Below are 17,904 nucleotides of genomic sequence, written 5' to 3'. Positions count from 1 at the left end.
CAGACCCTACTTTTGCTGCCTTAATTTTCTTTGTAGCATAGATTCAAGAAGGTACTGGAAGCATTCCTCAGAGAATTTGGTCCATATTGACATGATGGCATCACACAGTTGCTGCAGATTTGTCGACTGAACATCCATGATCTCCTGTTCCACCACATCCCAAAGGTTCTATTGGGTTCTGGTGACTGTGGAGGTCATTAGAGTCCAGTGAAGTCCTTGTCATGTTCAAGAAACCAGTCTGAGATGATTCCAGCTTGATTACAAGCTGGAAATAGCATCAGAAGATGGTACCCTGAGGTCATGAAGGGATGGACATGGTCAGCAACCATACTTAGGACTAAGGAGCCCAAAAGTATAATACTAGTAATACAGCTCAAACCATTGATACAAGGCAGGATGGATCCATTCTTTCATGTTTTTTCTGATCCTACCATCCAGATGTTACTGTTACTCTTCAGACCAGACACTATTTATCCAATCTTCTATCACCCAATTTTGGTGCGTCTGTGTGAATTGTAGCCTCAGTTTCCTGTCCTTGGCTGACAGGAGTGATACCCGGTTTGGTCTTCTGCTGCTGTAGCTCATCTGTCTCTTGGTTGAAAGTGTTGTTTCAGAGATTCCCTCTCTTCATTTCCAGCCTCAGAACCCATCTTTTCAGCCTGGCCTACCCTTCATGACTGCAATGCACTTGTCTTTTTTTTTTTTTTTTTTTACTTTAAGCTTAATTTAACACCTGTGTTTTTATATTTATGTCCCTGTTCGGTGACCTTGACTTCCACTAAAGGCGCCTGATAACATTTATGATTATTATTAGAGATGCTCTTCTGCAAACTTCAGTTGTATCTAGTGGCTATTTAAGTTACTGTTGCCTTTCTATCAGGTGGGACCAGTTTAGCCATTTTCCTCTGACATTTCCGTCACCAGAACTGCTGCTCACGGCACATTTTCTCCTTTATAGATCATTCTCTGTTAACCCTAGAGACAGTTTTTAGTAAAAATCCCAATAGATCAGGAGTTTCTGAAATACTCAAACCAGTTCGTCTGGCACCAATGCCACGGTCCAAGACAGTCAAATCACCTGTTTTTTTCACCCATTCTGATTCTTGGTTTGAACTGCAGCAGATCGTCTTGGCCACGTCTACATACCGAAGTGCATTGAATTGCTGGCATGTGATTGTCTGATCAGAAATTTGTATCCCTAAATTTGCGCCTAATAATATGGCCATTAGGCGTATATTCCATATCAGTCTCTATACAGTTTCCAGTGGTTATAACCACAAACCTTCTCTACCTCTCATTTGCCCAGGTGAGGCCCAAAGCTTTGAACAGTTTTACAAGAACACCTGAAGAGAGAATTCATTTCTTTCCCAACAAGAATGCAGCATCTAAAACTCAAGGAGACACAATACCTTGAGCAATGGTAAAACTCTACAGCGGTGCTGACATTCATTTGAGGTAAGGTGATTAATGTTGTGATTAATGCCCACGATCTGCTCTTATTAGATTTCACTCCCTCACCAGGAGAAACATGTTCCAAGGTCTTCATTAATCTTTGAGGAGTTAAGAAAAGCACATTATGGTGAGGTTGAAATTTTTTTGTGCTGAAAAGAAGAGGAAGCAAGCATGACTTGTTCACAGCCAAATCGAAGTGGAAAAGCTGTTATCTACATTTGATAGTTTTTGTAGTAAATAATGGAATGAAGAGACGCTTTTAGGTGAAATGCTTTTTCATTTTTGCAATTCCTGTGAGTTAGGATGTTTTTGCCACACCACAGTATCTACATCTATCCTCTTTCTTTTAACTGCTCTTTGAAATTTATCTTTAAAAAGACAGACTCCGATGAAAATGTGATGTTAGTATTTTTAACATACTCTTGACGGATTTTCTCATTATGAAGGACATATAAAAAGAAAATTAAGACTAAAGTTGAATTTCTAAGTATTTCGTTATTTAAATTCTTTAGAATCAAGAGCAGATGAAAAATTGCCATTGGAATAGTAGCTCTATTCTGACTCATCCAGTTGTAGACAAAGATCCATAAATATCTTCGTTTTCCTCGTCTGAGTTGGCATTTAGATCAAAACTGTGCGGCTGGATAACTTCAATGTTGCTTGCCATTTTTGTTACACCAGTAATGTTAGTTTGGAGGTGTGAGGAGCTGTAAGCTAGCGAGAGAATGTGTGAACATATAGGTGATGGGAAGGGGGATTTGGGTTGCTTTGTACAAACAATTCTGCCCACTACTCAGAGGTAAATATCTAATAAACTACTGCCACTCTTCAGAAACAATGTCCTAGAAAACACAATTTTTTTTTTTTTTTTTATTGGGCTAAAAATTGTCCATCCATACATCTTCATCTGGGTCCGAGTCATGGGGCAGCAGTCTAAGCAAAGATGCCAAGGCTTTCCTCTTCCCGGCCACTTCCTCTGGGGGGACCCAATGCATTCCCAGGCCAGCTAAGAGACATAGTCTCCCCAGCATGCCCTGGGTTTTCCCCATGGCCTCCGCCTAGTGGGACATTACCAATAGCTCCCTGGGGAGGCGTCCAGGAGGCATCTGGACCAGATGCCTGACCACCTCAACTGGCTCCTCTCAATATGGGGGAGAAGCCCTTTATGAGTCGTAACATCAAAGATCCCCTTACGTTGCCCGGATTAGCGTCACTGGGGCCCCACCCTGGAGCCAGGCCTGGGGTTGGGGCTGGTAGGAGAGTTCCTGGTGGCCGAGGCTCCTCCCACAGGTCCTGGTTGCATCCAGCCCAAAGGATCACTCTCCAGTTGGCCCACCACCTGCAGGAGAGCTCAGAAGGGGTCAGTGCGATGTAGTTTGGATGGCAGTCAAAGGCCACCCGAACCTCAGTCATGGAACTCGACTATAAAATTATCATAATTTTAAAAACCTTTCTTAAAATGTATTGTATTGTTGGAAATGTTTTGGTGGGCATGCTTTCAGCATCTGGTACACTCGTGTGTCCTGTTCTAGTCACTCTGTTGCAGTGTTTTTGTAGGAACCATTCTGTATGGGAGGTTTTTTTGAAGACATGAATCTCCTGTGCTCCACTCTGCCCAGAGTCAGGCTTTCTGATTCCATCAGATATCATGCGAGTACCTGAGGGGCATTTTTCAGAGGCACAGCGTCTCCGAGTGCTATCTTTTAGGAAGCCCTTATGACACTACGAGTTAACTTGGGGACAATATTCAACAGGTTTGCACATAGAATTTTATATTAAAACTTGAGTGCATTTTCGGCAACTTGATGGCGCTGTTAGTATATTTATTGACTTTCCAGACCCCTCTAGCATCTATTTTTCAGAAAAGCAACTTTTTTCTGGCATCATTTGGGTTTTTTTTGTGATGGATGTAAAATCCCCTTCAGCGCCCTCCTCGTCTCAATAAGCAGCAGCGACATTGTTCCTCTCTGTTACAGAGTCCCTGGCTATTAAATGCACCAGACCCAATAATGCACAGTAGGTGATGAATTCATCCAGGGACTTTTACAACAGCAGCTAATAGCTATCTCAGGCTTTGGCCAAAGTGATCCAGTGGATCCTTCCCGTCCTGATTCATCTTTCTTTTATCTCCTCCCCAGCATCTTGTCTTCTTTAACTTATTCATGTAAATTGATGTGATTCAGAAGCTGCAGTGAGCTTTATAGACGGAGCATCGATCTTCAGGGCAGTGGCATGCGGTGTTGCTCCACGAGATCGTCACAACGCTCTCTCACACTGCGCTATTCTACCACTCTGCGGCATCTCTGAATTGTAATTACCTTAAAAAATGTATTTGATATCCTGCTAAGCATTTTGCTGTTCATTATTAGTTTAGTATTGCCAAAAAAAGGTTAAAAAAATCAAACTGATTTCTATTTCAGGCAATTTCCTGTGACAATATTACCTATTTGATGCCACAAGAATAAACATTTGGTGTTTAAAAAGAATCATTGCAACACAAGTCTCAATTTGTGTCATTTTAATTCAAACATCCCTCATTCTTCACAGTTTAGTGTCTGCATAAACGACAGTGAAGCCAGACTACTAATAGCTTGATTTGCATCTTCTAGTTTTGCTAATAATAGAGATGAGGAGCGTCAAACTCATCTGGGTCACAATAAAGTGTCAAACGACGGGATTCAGATATAAGTTAAAAGTAATGCTTTTAATTAAAAGGTGTGCAGTTAAGTTCAACTAAATGTCAGCATTGAATGTGTCTGGTTCCTCGTGAAGCAATAGTCTGATATGCATTTAAACAGCCGCTTAATTAGCTGCCTGTCAGATGCACCTTTTTATTGGAGCGAACGCACGCTTGGAGAACTCCGAGCAAGCAAGGTTACTGTTCTGAATGATCTGTTTATGCAAAAAAATATACATATGGCAAACCAAAGGTAATATTTGCAGCTCTCAGTTTACATTTCATGTCATCCACTAAGTTCTTAGAGTTCTATATAATTTAGAAGTTTTTTCCTTTTTGTCCAATGTTTAGGTGATTAAAAACGACTCTATTAAACAATATGTTGATGGAATCAGCCAGAATTCATTTTTACTGCCTTCTAAAACAACCTGTTTGATATGTTTCTTTTGAAAATTAAGCAATAATTACTGACCCTAAATTTTAAGAGCAAAAACAGTGTTCTGGGATTATACCAACTGTAGACAGAATATAGAGAGAACTGGACGGATTTTACTCCAGATTGTGAACTTGTCTTTAACATCTGGTGTTTTCCCAGAACCACTGGTAACAGCTGTAATCAAAGCTCTCCTAAAAAAGGATAGTCTAGACCAGAGGTGCCCAAAGTGGGGCCCGCGCGCCAAATTTGGCCCGCCAAAGGTTTTCTTTTGGCCCGCCAAGTGTGGCTGTGGAAGCCGTGTGTGTTTAGCCTCCAAGCGTGTTGTCTGCAACACATTTGGACAAGAGCTCTTTGAATGACCGTAATTCATGAGCGGTTTGCTCTATTTTAAAAATTCCAACAGTTTCTGAAAGCTGAGACATTGCGCTTTCTTTTCAATATCTGGACATTACGATAATTTTACCCAGAAGCCTGTGCGAAATCGCTTTGTTTACCAGTGAGACAGACGGAGCGGTGCAGAGATGCAGAGAGCGGAGTGGTCAAAAATAGTTTTTATAACGGTGAAAACAACAAGAAAAATTTCTGAAAGACGACCATCATGGGAAATATAACCTTCGTGGAGATTCAGAGAAGACTTTGGGACCGAAGGAGCAACAGAAGGAGTCATTTTTGGCAAGAAAAGGTAACGTTTGTGGAGCTGCATTACTGTGTTTTTTCTGAAGGAATCAAGCAATTTTTTATTCTGAAACACAAACTGGGTGAGAGAAATGTCCTTCAAATGTGAGCTGCAGCTGATGATGCTGGAGGACCAAAGAGGACCAAATGTGATGATGCTAGAGGTTCTGGTGATGTGGTCAGGGACCAAAGCTGCTGACCACATCAACAAGGATGCAGAAACTGACGATGGAGACCCTCATCCACTGAGGTTCATCCCCAGACAGATCCCAGGTATCCAAACACCTCTAAATGCAGGAAAACCATCAACATGTGAAATCTTTTCCCACTGATGCTGCAGAATCTGCACCAAGAACATTCCTGGAAGTTCAGAACTTGTGACGGTCACTGGCAGCATCACCGAGACCTTTGAGAAGCCAAAGAGGACGGAACTGCCCTGTGTGACCAAGAACGTCTGTGGATATTTGACATTTTATGCACTGTTTTTTGCACATTTAGAGAGAATTATACACAATTTTGTTGTAAACAGTTTGATACTGGAGAAATTTAAACCTAATAAACAAAATCTGTTGTTTATTTACGTTTGCACTATTTTTCTCACTAAAAATTATAAAAATCACATTCCGATTTTGTGTTATTTTTTTCTTTGTACAATTTGAATTGGCCCAACACTATTATGAAATAGAAAACATTGTACAATGATGATAGATATTGAGAATTCAGTGTCTTCTTGAAAGAGGAGCAAAAGCACACAATTGTAGGACATTTTTAGACCCTTTCACGGTCAAAATTAGCACACAAAAAAAAGTCCAGGCAGACATTTAGAAGTCTAGGTGTTAAAGAGTTAAAACCTCTTACCTTTTTCTCCTTACTTCTCCATGGTTTTCCAAAACTCTATGGTTGTAATATACTTAAAAGTTTCAAGGACAAATATAACTTACTTTTCATTCTTACTGATTTTTGTTGCCTTAATGGATACAGACTCAAAATAAATACAATACGCCATATTTTTTCTTTATTCTTTTACTCCTTTTATTTCATGACATCAAAAATATTGTATTTGGCCCGCCGACCGGGATCCCATTTAGATTTTGGCCCTTAGAGCAAAAAAGTTTGGGCACCCCTGGTCTAGATAAAACTCAAGTGAGCAACTACAGACCAATATCAAACCTGCCATTTATAGTTAAAACATGATTTTTCCATCAATTAAATTAATTCTTAATGAAAAAAACAGCCGCTATGATGTTTTCCAGTAAGGCTTCAGACAGCACTATGGGACTGAGATGGCTCTGACCAACGTGACTAATGACATACGATTGAATACAGACAGTGGAATTATGTCAGTGCTAGTTTTATTGGATCTCAGTGTTGATACAGTCGATCTCGCTATGCTACTCAGACGGCTGGAACACTGGGTGGGCCTCACTGGACCAGTACTAAACTGGTTTAAAACGTACTTAGAAATCAGGAAATATTTTGTGTCAATTGGTAACTTCATATCTCAGCCAACAGAAATTACATGTGGAGTGCCCCAAGGCTCCATCCTGTGCCCCTGGGCTAGTCGATTTAGCCTTTCTTAAATGTCCTTTTCCATATGTCAGTCACTTTATTTGAATTCATCTTTCGCTGGTTTGAACTTTGACTTTATGATGATGATTTTCCTTTCAACGTCAAAGTGGATGCTAACAGCTTCAGCTGTGTTCAACTTTTAAAAATAAAGAAAAATAAAATGAATCAACGGTCATAAAGGTGGTATTTTCTAAATATAATAAGAACTCCTTGGGTCTTAGCATCAGTGTAGATCAGGGGTCTGCAACCTGTGGCTCCAGAGCCACATGCGGCTCTTTTAACTCTGCATTGTGGCTCTCTGGTTAATAAAAAATGTTTTCGTAGTACAAGTAGCTTTAAAGTAAAAAGTAAGTGGTAAAGTAAACAAAAAAGGAAAATAGTCAATCACTCTGTGAGCCTCCTGATCATGGTAACTCAAATGCTCCAACAAGCAGTTCGGCTTTGAAGTGGACTGAAACATTTTGGCTGATTTTTAAAAATCAAGTGAAGGTCAGTAAGCACAACCAGAATTCCAAGGATTTTGAGTGCACCATATTGTTAGAAAAATACAGTAAGGGTCAATTAACCAGCTCTGACATTTTAATAGTGTTTGTAAGACACTACATAATGTGTTAAACAAAAACTAAAGTAGTGTTGTTCTAACTGTGTTGCTAGTGTTTGCATGAATACTACTGGCTGTGTGTGGCTATAGTAGTCTTGATGCATGTGCATGGTTTATGCGAGAATGTATGCATTTCCTCTTGCAGCGCCAATCTTTTTTGCTCTCAAAGTGTTAAATCTGACTCCTAGAAAACTGAAAAGTTCAGTGACTGACAAAGGAATAACCTTTCTTTTCAGAGTTACTGACCATAAACGGACTAACCTTCACCTCCTTCCCATTAGTGTCAAAGTCCTGCCAGCAAACCGTAACATTCAGCTTTTTTCTTACAGAGAATACATGAATAACTGCTCTGCATTCTATTTATTTAGTGTGAAAACAGTCAAATAAAAGAACCGATAAGCAAAAGAAAAAACAGTCTAAAATCTATCTCCATAAAAAAGTTCCTTTAAACGTTTCAAATATCAACTAAGTCATGCTACTTCTCTAGTCTTTACAAAAACTTGGGATTTACACTTCTCCATCTCCAAATAAAAACCCGCCCCCCTCGGGATTGCCTTAGCTGAGGGGCATGCAATCTGTTTTTTCGCTGTAACACTTAGCCCGTGTCAGCCTTGAACAGCTGCTATTAATGTGATTTCTGCTGCTGTCTGCCTGAGCCTGCAGGTATCATGAGCCTCACAGCAGCCTGTATTATTAGTGACAGCATTCAGTTGGTGTCACCAATGTTGGATCAGAAGCATTAAAGAAAAAAAAAAGTCATAATTGGGCTTATCTGTTAAATTATTTACAAGATGATATTGGTTCAGGACAAGTACTATTGACTGTATTATAATGGTGTATATGTATATATGACACTTAATAATCCACATTAACTTTTATGTAGATTTGTGTTTTCCAATACTTAATTAGGAGAAGTATAAAGTGCAAACAAATATTCCATTAGATGTTTGGAATCAAAATGGCCAGCAGACAGCTTTTGCTGCTCTCCATTTAATTGTCACCAAGGATGCCTCACTTTTTTCTGCCACCCCAGATTGGCATCGGATTCCTTTGAAAGTCAATTTCAATGAAGAGTGTCCTACTCCTCGAGCTCTGAAATTGCTCTTGAGAAACCAGACACTTCTCTGTCAGACAGCACTCAGCTAGTTGATGAAACATTTGGACTCCCAGCAGGTATGAAGGCAAGCTTGGACAGTAGGGTGCAGCAACAATCCTATGACTCAGATGGGCTCGTTCCACAGGCCACAGTTTGATTTAACCAGAAAAAATCTCTGAGCATTCAAAGGGCACTGTTTATTATATTTATATACTGTATTAAAACGTCCTGATATCTATAACTAAAACCATTTGTATTGCTTTCAATTATGTTTGTTTTTAATTTATCAGCTACGAGTCAAAGCTCAGATCCATACAATAAAAATGCGTTCAACCTTAGTACCTCCATTGTTACAAATAATAATAGAAACTTAAAAAGTTAAATAACACAAATTATTATTAGTTTTTAGGATGTATTCTGACTGGACATATTTGCATTGCTTAAAGGGATAAAAATCGGGAAAAAAATACATTCTGAATACACCCAAGCAGACCCTGGTTTGGGACCAGGAACCGCTCTCTATATGGAGCTACATTGAGGCCAAAGTTTTTGGAAACCCAAATAAAACAAATTGAAAAAAAGATATTGTTGTTTGGCCAAAAAAAAAAAAAAAAAAAAAAGTAAAATGTCCAAAACTGTTTGCTATTCTAAAATAAACTGAATTATTTTCAGCTTTAAGTGTATCATTTTTAGGTTTCAAAACTCAAAATTTCAATTTCAAAACGTTTTTTTCAGTTTCAAATAATTTTTTTCACTTATATATATATATTCTAATCAGAAAATTTCAGTTTAAAAACAATGGGCCCCGTGTGACGCGTTGGGGCGGGGCTAACACAAAGGACCAATCAAAATCGATGAGGGTGATAACTTCAGTCAAGGTGCATTCACTGACTCCTAGAACTGTGATAATTACAGTCAGAAAATTGCTGGGTTGTCTGTACTGTCATAGTCTAAAGTTGCCCCAAGACAGGTGTAAAAAGCAGAGTTTCATTGCGTACAAAACACTGCTCTAACCCGTTAATGAAAAAAGAAAGAGTTGATCAAAATCAAAATGTCAAATTTTAGCCCACAAGCCAAATTCCTCCTTGACTCCCCCTGGTATCGGGATAACTTTGGTCTCCGCTGGTCAGTTCTGTGACTTTGTACAAATTATCTTCTGTGGTTTGTTTGCTTGATTATTTTTCTCAAAATATATATTTTAGGGTGAGATTAAGAGATTTTTGGGATAGACAAATCCTAATATTTGCACATGACACTAGCCTGGACCCTTTTAAAGTCATTTTTATGTCTTAGTTAAAAAGTATGACTCTGATTTCAGGAAACAAAAACTCTTCAAAATGTGTTTATTGAAGGTGCAAAGAAAGCTTAGAAACGCTCAGAAGATTACCGTAGATTATTGAGCAAAGGCGGAGAGGTACACGTGTCCACAGGAAGACGATTGGCATGAACGTAAAGAGGATTTTGACATTGATGATGCTTCAAAAAGAAAAGAAACATTCACAGCCAGTGCTAATGAGAACATGATACAATGTTTCATCATTTTAATAAATCCTGAAATGTTCGTCTGGTGTTGTCTGTATTTCTGGACCAAATTTCACCACAAAATGAACCCGTAAGTCATCACCATTCTGTCTGTGATGGAATAACAAGATGCCTGTCTTTAAAAAAGGCCAGGCCAGCTGACATATTTTTGGAATAAATGCCGCAGCTTTTTGAAGATATTCAGTATGCGTACTAGAATTATCAGTAAACAATATAATTACCACATGGACATCTTCATTTCGCTACACTGCCAATATGAACATGTAGTTTAAGCATTACTAAAGATATCTCAACTCATTTGTTTTAGTCTAGTTTTAACAAAGCAAAGATTACTATATTTTCCAGAGTTCAGGTTGTGTTTTCTCCATAGTTTAGCCAGGGGTGCGACTTATACTTGGAAGCAATTTATTTGTGTTGTTTTTGTTTTTTTTTTTGTTTTTTTTAGACATAAATAGGCTCATATATTTGTGATTTTCCCAGTAAACATCATTTCTCCTTTAACGGTTGTTTCCTCTAACAATCACTAGAGGGCACTGCATCTGAGTATAAGTATGTGGTACTGACAGTAGCAGAAGAAGTATAGCCCCTCCCTAAAAAAGGAAGAAAATCTGATTGTTTTTGTCTTAAACTTTGATATTTTTCTAATACAGATCAAAAGATTAGCACTCTTGTATTTATTTTTATTTTCTTTTGTTACACTGGGCTCAGCAAATTTGTTCTGAAATGTCAGATTTTTCTCCCAAAAGTGCGACTTATATATGGTTTTCTTCTTGTTGATTAGACATTTTAAGCTCTTGCGACTTATACTATGGTGCGACTTGTACTCCGGAAAATACGGTAGTTGCAGCTATGCCAGTAGAGCTGATGAACATGATCTTTTTTTCTACTTTGGAGAAGGGAAAACCTTCATTTGAAGTTTCAATGTCAGTGTCATGTGTAAAAGGAAATCTTTCATTTAGATCCTTGAGGTTTATGAGAAAGTTGAGCACATTGAGTCTGGTTGTCCTCCAAGCCTCTATGATATTGCAGTATACGAGTCCTGTGAGTGAGGTCATAAGAAGCAATCAAACGCTCTAGAGGCCACCATTAAATGATGCCTTTTTACAATAAACCCAACGACGGATCAATGACACAGTTACATGTCCCAGTGGGACGGAGGAAACGCCACTTGACAACATGACAGATCATTTTAACACCTCTGAGCCGCCAGTTTTTTTCTCCTCTCTGGTTCACTGTTTGCTCATCTGTCGACTCTCGTGGAGTTTACTGAGAAAACTCATTCCATCCTGTTTTTTTTTTCTTCTCCCTGAAAATGCTCCCCTGGCTCTCATGCATTGTACTTGGTGCTTCAGTAGCTGGTTCTGTTGCGAGAAGGGAAAAGTTATGCATCCTGCATATCAGGCCTCTCTGGAGGTTTAATAATGCTTAAGTAGTCCCTTAGGTTAGAGAGCTGCATACATCACTGAATGAGATGAGGCTCTCCTGCTACCAATGCTTGAAAGACCAGCAGATTTCACCAAAGCAGCGTAGCATGAAGTTCCTGTAGGGTCAGTTTGTTTTTTCCTTTTTTTTTCGTGATAGCAACTCTGAAAAAGAGTCAATTTTCTAAATACAAAAGGGTATATCTATTCAAAAAAACACTTTCCAGGCCTTAGCAAATCTTAAAATGACAGAACGGTGTTTCCCTGTTTATCTCAGGAGTCACATTCAAGAAATAACCCAATAGGTGAAATTCGTGAAGTAGGATTATGAATGAATGAATGAAATGGTTTATTTCAAGCAATCAGGTAATAATACATAAAATAGCATACCACCTAATGAATCACAAGTAGATCACTTGAAAGGGAGTGGAAGGAAGTGAACTTATATAATTCCACCCCGGCTCGACGAGACCATTTTCTCTACATGAATTATCAATATCCGGTTCAGGACTTAATATCAAATATTTATACTCTACATTAATAGATTCAGGTTATAAAAGATCATTAAGATCAGTGATGTAATCAAATTTAAAAAACATCCACACACAAATGATTTATATTAATCAGTAACAATAATCTAAATATTCTCATTTAAAAAAAGAAAATTAGTGCAGATTGTATTCATCAAAGCTTTATTATAAAAATACAAAAAGTAATACGTAAAATTCATCTTCATTAGTTAATGGATAAAAAAATTAAAAATATTCTTATTAAAAAGACAATTTGTGTAGATTGTTTTCATCAAAGAATAATAATGCAAAAAGTAATAATAATTTGAAAAGAATAAAGATCAGAAATTTGAGCAGAATCAGGGCTACATCACAGTTTAGGAACAAGTTTAAGGCCACGTAATCGTTCTCCATTGTTATTATAGGTGTGTTAAGGTTATAAACCCTCTACCTATACACTTTATGCACTTTTCTCAGACAGTCACAAGTATTTTCTCTCTTCTTTGAACTCTCAAAGTTCAAGACTTGATTAAAAAAATCAGTATTATAAAAATTAAAAACAAGATGCGTTTAGTATCGGAGGTTTATGTAGATTTACTTAACTGAATGCGTTTTGGTCAGAAGAAACGGCACAAAGGAGATTACATTAGATTTGGTTAATACCTGGTCAGAAGACAGAACATAGTGCATTGTAAAGACAAAATAAAGCATGCAAGATTACACACACACACACACACACAAAAAAATGCAAAACCTTAGTACTGCGAAAGGAGAACCGCGATATAGTGAAGCTGTAATCCACTCACAGACCTTATGAACTACACCGTTTACCAGCTCGTTGAAACTGATATTTCATTAGTTGATCACAGAGCTTAAAAAAAGCCTCCTTAATTTTAATCCAAATTTAAGGGTGGAAGATATGGGATTTTGCTGACTTTAAATAGGCTTTTTCATTTTTAAGCTATTTTGGAGAATAGCTAATACTTCAGCTGTATGCTAGCTGTTTTTGCTTATTTAGGCTTTTTCAGTTTTTTAAGCTGTTTTGGAGATTAGCTAATATTTCAGCTGTATGATACACGTTTTTGCTAAATTAGATATTTTACACGTTTTTTTAGGCTATTTTGGAGTTTAGCTAATATTTCAGCAGCATGCAAGCTATTCTGGTTAATTTAGACATTTTTAAGTTTTTGAGGCTAATTATGAGCGTAGCTAATATTTTAGCTTTATGCTAGCTATTTTTGCTAAATAAGACATCTTACCAGTTTTTTAGGCTAATTTGCCATTTAGCTAATAATTTAGCTTGCTATCAGATTCAGCATTTTCAGCTTCAGCGTTTTTAGCTATTAATTTCAGCATCTTCAGCTATCTGAACTAACATTTCCTGCAGCCACATTCAGCTTACAGCATTCACACTAGCATCATCGCAGGTAATGCTATATATCTAGTTCTAATTTGTTCCCGTTCTACTAGATTTACCACAAAAAATAACTTCAACAATTTTGATTTTTGCATTTAATAATTTTTGCAGTGAGGTTGCTTTTTCAATTTGAATTGCCTTGTTTTGTGGTTTAGTTTGGGAAATACATAATAGTTGGCTGAAACATTGTTTCCAATGTGCAAAAGGGGTAAAAGTGACATAATCATAATATATGAGTTATTACTTGAGCATGAACACATTACAAAGCTAAATTTAAAGTACGGATGTGAAACAAATTGCTATTGCATCATGTTTTTTTTTTTTTTTTTTTTTTTTTTTTTTTTTTTTTTTTTATCAGCTTTAATGAAGTTTATGATTATTTTTATACCCTGACACTGGGGGCTGTTTTTGTTTGTAAACAATATTTTAAAAAATGTACAAAGATGTATTAACGGTAAGCTCAGGCTTTCAGATAAATAATAACAAAACAAATGATAACTGGTTTCTATATTTAGTGCAAATGTTTGCATAAATAAAATCACACTGTGTCCAGACCTTGAGCGAAATCCAAATCTATATGACTGTTTAAGATCTTTCGATAATGGCTGCTTAGGGGACGATAAGCTATCAAAGAGCATGTCCTTGTTCCTTGTAGACTCGTCCCCTGAGCAGTGAAGCAATCACAACGGTTACCTTCTCCAGTCATTGGACCAGAAGCATAAATCAATACCAATAGTCAATATGAGCTTAAACATTGTTTCAACATTGATCTTTGTGGCCTACAAAACAATTATCTTTCTATCAAGAAAATATGAGCTATTTTTAATACATGCATGCATCTTTTATATTACATAACCAAATAAGTGTATTTTCATGTACATAAAGTACATTTGTTGTTGTCCTATAGAATAAAGAAGGAAACTGTCTGTAGGGACCATGACTGGGATAACCAAGTGGCTTTTCTAGTCTGTGTTTTATCATAGGATGGTAAAAGAAAAGACTTTTTAAGTGAAAAATCAAAATAAACTGGAAAACATATTAAAAACTATGATTCATAAAATGCTTAATTATGAACTAATTCAGAATACCATCCAAGGCTAAAGACATGAACTGAAAAAGAGATTTAAATACTCAGTCTGTGTCTGCCGTGATTTTACGCTGTCAAACAGGGTAGCTTTCTGCTGTGGCAGCCGAGGAGCTCAGCCGCCACGGCAGGAATTTGGAACTAATTTGGGAAACATGACCTGGGGTCTGGAGGGCCTGAAATGGATTATGGGGAGCGGGTAATGTGATTCTCAAGCGTTTCCCCTGAAATTAAAAAGTGTCTGGGTGTTATTAATACACATGAGACTGAATCAATTTGCTTCATTGACTGCTGTGTTCGTATGGTGAACATGTCTGATCTGCCACCTCACCACCAGTCTGTCTTTGACTTGGCTCGATTTATACGTCTTAATAAAAAAAAAAATGGAAATTTCAATTTTAGACATCCTCCATCTTTTCCTTCTGACGTTGTTTTTTATTCCTCAAACACAAACAGGCGGATACATTCTCAAACACCAATCACTATGATTATACAGTAGCAAAGCTGTTTTGAAACAGGAAATCTCAACTTCCCACTATACTTTGATTTGTGTTAGCACATGCTTGTGTGACAAAATGAGACTAAATGTTTCTGAAGAAGTGAAATGCTAAACCAGTCAACACTAGTTTCTTTAAAATAAGCTAAATAAGGAAATAGATTAAAACGAGAGAAAAATGAGGTGTTGACGCCACCTCTGTGTCATCAACATCTAAAACTTTAGTAATTATCCCCATGTTCTCTTCTTTCTCATCAAATTTTTGTAAAACCCATGCTTTATATCCCAAATGTTACTATTTTGTACTTCAAAAATAAACTTTTGTCATCCATTTGATGCTGTTTTAACATTCCTTATTGCATGGGCATGTCACCTTAACCCTAAAACACGTTCCCTATAAAAAGTTCCACCGTCACTATTGACAGGTACCTGATATAATAAACCCAATAAAAAGTATTTCTCAAAAGTAATAGATCAAAATATGACAACACTTGATGAATTTGAGTAGCTTTCTTTTCAATTGAGGTTTATGTAACAAAGTGGAAAATAAAAACATAGGAGGATCCTGAAAACATGCTTGAAAATTCCTGAAAAATTAAGAATTTGAGAAGAAAAAAAATCCCTAAAATAATAATAATGATACTGGAGACTTGGCCTTTGGTCCACCCATTCCTGAGATGTTAGACTTTACCCAGGGACTGATGATACACACACACACACACACACACACTATTGCTCTACACTAGTGTAAAAATCATCCAGCATTTGTGCTGTAAGGCTAAAATTAAAATAGAATTTTATAAGTTTTATTTTGAAAGTACAACAGAAGTTTTAATTCTGAAACTCGTTTCTTCTGCTTTTTAACATAAAATCAAGGTGTCAACGCACTAGAAATATGACTCCTGCTCAAAGCTTACGTTGCTTTGCAGTGACTGATGCGAGGGAAAGACTTGACAAAGGGAATGAAACATTCTGATTGATTAATGAATGTTCCATCCATCCATCCATTTTCTTGTCCGCTTCTTCCCTTTCGGGGTCGCGGGGCTGCCGGAGCCTATCCCGGCTACTGATGGGCGAAGGCGGGGTACACCCTGGACAGGTCACCAGTCTGTCTCAGGGCCTCAATCACTCACACATCCACTCTCACATCCACACCTAGGGGCAATTTAGAGTCACCAATTAACCTATGAAGCATGTTTTTGGACGGTGGGAGGAAGCCGGAGTCCCCGGTGAAAACCCACGCATGCACGGGGAGAACATGCAAACTCCACACAGAAAGGTCCCAGCCGGGATTTGAACCGGGGCCTTCTCGCTGTGAGGCAAGAGTGCTAACCACTGCGCCACCGTGCAGCCCTAATGAATGTTCCATTAAGAAAAATAATATATATATATTTATATATATATGTAAGGGATAATACCCGTCGAAGTGTGCATTATCAGTAATTACCGCGGTTCGGGCGGTTCATTATCAGTAATGAACCGCAGTGGAGAACAGTTGCTTCTGCGAAGTATGTACAGTATACCATAGCCATTTAAAAAAGAAATAAATATTAAATCAATAGTTAGTACTTTATTCTTGTTAGTCTTCGATATATATCATTTTTTTCCCCACAAAAAGCAGACTATTTGATATGTGATGCTCCATTAAAATCAACGGAGCTCAATCAATTCGCTCAAAGAGGGGTAACCCCCCCTGTGTTTCACAGCAATTTAAAATAAAAATACTCAGAAATGTAAAAATAAAATGAAATTTTAATTACATTTGTTCTTTTTCATTTAAAAAAATTCCACACGCATGTCAAAAACTCCAAAAATCATCATCGGAGGAGCATTTTAAGCACCAACTTGGAAGTAGGGATTTTTTTGGTGGTGGGACGGAAGTAAGGATGAAATGAAATCAAAGCAAATCTTGGAGTACATGTATTTCCTTTTAACTGCAGCATGTTAAAGGCTTGGGGTTGTGTTCTGTAATAAATATATCTCTGTGAAGGCAGCTGGGTAACGCCATATTTATCCTATATGGGGCATGTTTTTATTAGAAATCTGAAAACAGCTAAAACGTGCTTCATAGTGAAATATATATGAGTGCACGGGAAATAAAACTGCTTTTTTATGTTAGCATCTAACAAAAGTCCAAATTTTTTTAGAGTGAAAATAAAGTCATAAGTCTAAATGTGTTGAAAAAAGTTAGTATGACGAATATGAGAAATTAACACGTTAGAAAAAAATCTGTGTTTTCTGTTCAAGGATTCTTGGAACTGATGAATTCTTAAAAAGAAGTCTACTTTTCTAATCAGATCCCCCTTGAGTCTATTAAAAGATCAAAGAGGCCACCTTAAATTAAAGACACTTAATGGAAAACATGACTTCTCCGGATCGAGAATCGTCTCTCAGCTGAATTAGTTTCTCTTCTTGATTTTGACAAACCTTCTTTTTCCTCATTACCTTCACAAAGAGTTTCCCTGCTCACTTCTTCCTCCCCCCCATCTGCTACCAGCATTGCTCTAGGTGGTCTGCTTCACAGCACACAAACATTTCCATGCCTTTGGGCAAACGCAGCAGGCTCTACATTTCCTCCGCAGTAATTCCGCATTTGTCCAAGCAAGCACTTTTTCTCCCTTTCAAATGGAGCACAAGGCCTTAAAGCGACGATCCCGGACTTAATGATGGCTGCGAGGGAGTGATATGGCTCTGGGTGAGATGACGGCTGTTGGGAATACTCAAGTGCTTCAAGTCCGGTTTGGGATGACTGTTTACCGGCTGTTTGAGGGGGGCACTGCTGTGCTCCGGATGCTGCATTTTCAGGCAGTTTCAGCCTGGAGAGTGCTGTTCATTCTTCTATTTTGAATGGATGACTGACAGCAGTGTGTGTTTCCTGACATTCTTCCCTACCCAGGAGGCAAATGTGTGTGTTTAGAGCCTGCCTGTG

This window comes from Oryzias melastigma, linkage group LG11 (genome assembly GCF_002922805.2).
Source record: "Oryzias melastigma strain HK-1 linkage group LG11, ASM292280v2, whole genome shotgun sequence".
Classification (NCBI taxonomy): Eukaryota; Metazoa; Chordata; class Actinopteri; order Beloniformes; family Adrianichthyidae; genus Oryzias; species Oryzias melastigma.
Note: the sequence above shows the minus strand (reverse complement) of the source record.